The sequence below is a fragment of the Phyllostomus hastatus genome, unplaced genomic scaffold (assembly GCF_019186645.2).
Source record: "Phyllostomus hastatus isolate PE091 unplaced genomic scaffold, TTU_PhHast_1.1 phas_contig_113, whole genome shotgun sequence".
In the NCBI taxonomy this organism is placed as follows: domain Eukaryota; kingdom Metazoa; phylum Chordata; class Mammalia; order Chiroptera; family Phyllostomidae; genus Phyllostomus; species Phyllostomus hastatus.
Window position 1 is genome coordinate 11,026,046 of NW_025333530.1, and position 2,408 is coordinate 11,028,453.

General features: G+C 41.7%; 1 non-coding gene across 1 annotated transcript; it reads left to right on the forward strand.

Moving 5' to 3' along the window:
• Positions 1–1,587: 1,587 nt before the first annotated feature.
• LOC123820084 lies at positions 1,588–1,751 on the forward strand. Its single transcript, XR_006785886.1, has one exon. It is a non-coding gene; the product is annotated as a U1 spliceosomal RNA (small nuclear RNA).
• The last annotated feature ends 657 nt before the right edge of the window (positions 1,752–2,408 follow it).

Genomic DNA, 2,408 nt, shown 5'->3' on the forward strand with positions numbered 1-2,408 from the left:
GTATGTGCATAACCCATAGACACAAACAACAGTGTGGTGAAGGCCTGAGGGAAGGTGAGGCAAGGGCTTGATAGAGGCAGGCACAGAGGGAAAAAAGGGGACATCCATAATAGTATAAACAATGAAAATACAATTATAAAAAAAAGAAACAAAGCAGAGTTTCTCAGATGAAGTTGAAGCTGTGTTTTTTGATGTGGGACCTGGATACTGTTGTGAAAATTCATTCATCCTTCTGGCTGGCATAGCTCAGTGGATTGAGCGCAGGTTGCTAACCAAAGCATTGCAGGTTCGATTCCCAGTCAGGGCACATACCTGGGTTGCAGGCCACAGCCCCCAGCAACCGCACATTGATGTTTCTCTCTCTCTTTCTCCCTCCCTTCCCTCTCTAAAAATACATAAATAAAATCTTTAAAAAGAATTCATCCATCTGTATACATATAGAATGTGTGCAGTCTTCTCTATGTACTTTAATAAAGAGGTTTAACAACAACAACAACAACAACAACAACAACAACAAAACAGTAGGAGAAATAGTAGTAATGGAACTACTACCAAAAACATCTGGCATAGTGTAAAGCACTTTGTGTGTATTATTGCATTTCACCTTAAAATAAATCCAAATCCTACTCATTTTACACAAAATATAACTAAGCCACACTTTGATTAGAAATTTTCGCAAAATGAGAGGTGATGAAGTTGGAATTTAAATCTGAGAAGATAGTGGGGCTCCAGTGTCCACACTTAGCCTCTGCACTCTTCCCCCAAACACAGTAGGGCAATTGTTCTTTATCCTATAAGCAAGTATATTCATGGGAAAATTTTAAACAGGCAAGAGGCATAATCAGATTAGTGTTTTAAAGGCCAGACTGGATACCTAGGATTTAGAAAAGGATTTGAGGGTGTTGATGCTAGAGGCAAGGTGACTAATTAGGAAGGTTACAAGTTCTAGGTAAGAGTTGGGGACAAGAAGGAAGCATCAAATTTGGGAAATGTTTGAAGTAAAAATTAGAACAGTTTCAGCAACTGTTTGAAAGTGAAGGGTACCTGAGATGAAGGAAAAAAGTTTCCCTGCTACATGGCCAGAGTGCATAGAATTGACATTAACCATGTAGAGAATACTGGAGGCAGGGGACTGAAGGTAAAGGGAAACAGAGAGATACTCCCTCAAGCTTTAGATTTGCTGACTTGGAAGTGCTGTGGGACATGCAAATGAAGATGAGCAGAAGCCATTTGGATGCATGAACCAGAAGCTGGTCTAAAAGGTTAGAGCTGGAGAATTATACACATAAAGATGGTAATTAAGACCATGGGAGGTGATGAGATTAGCCAGGGGGGCAGACTGTGTGGAAGAGAGGAGGCCTACACAATACCTACCTTTAAAGGGTGGGCAGAAAAGGGAAGCTGGAAAGTTGTTCATGGAAAAATATATCCAAGAAGTAGGATGAGAATCCAGATGTATGAATGGCCCACAGGTATGGACAAAAGTGTGGGGACTGACTGTGGGAGTGGGGGGTGGGATGGGCAGAAGAGGGCAAAGGGGGAAAACTGGGACAACTGTAATAGAATAACAATAAAAAATGATAAAAAATATTTAGCTGTCAGGGGAGGTACCATGATCATGCAAGTTGTTTTCCCAGGGCGAGGTTTGTCCATTGCACTCTGGATGTGCTAGCCCCTGTGATTTCCCCAAATGTGGGAAACTTGATTGCATAATTTGTGGTAGTGGGGGACTGTGTTCACACTCTCCCCTGAAGGAAAAAAGAAAAAAAAATTTAAAAAAGAGTCAGGGAGATGCTGACCAGATGGTTTAGTTGGTTGGAGCATTGTCTTACACATCAAGACATTGCGGGTTCGATTCCTGATCAAGGCACATACCTAGGTTGCAGGTTCCATCCCTGGTCGGGGTGCATAGGGGAGACACGTGATCGATGTTTCTCTCTCACATCAATGTTCTCTTTTCTCTCTCTCTCTCTCTCTTTCTCTCCCCTCTTCCTGCAACATCCTTTGTCTCTAAAATCAATAAACATATTCTCAGGTGAAGATTGAAGAAAAAGTAAGGGAGCAGAGAGTTTCAAGAAGGAGAGAGTGATGATTACACCACTCTAATGATACTGAGAAGTCCAGAGAAAGACCTGGAAGATAAAGGGGCTCCCTGGTTTAATAATATGTGGTCCCTCAGTGACCTTTGACAGAACAGTTCAATGAAGTCGTGGGATAGGGGAAGGGAGGGAAGTAAGCCAGTCCCAATGAATGGAGTAAATGAGACTTTTGAAAATGGGCAGAGTAAATTAATCTCTAGGCAACTTGTCTAGATAGGAAAAGAAAAATACAAAGGACCCAGGATCGAGGAAGATTGTTCAGGATTTTGGAAATCTGAGTCTCTTTAAAGGATGAAGAGAAGGAACAAG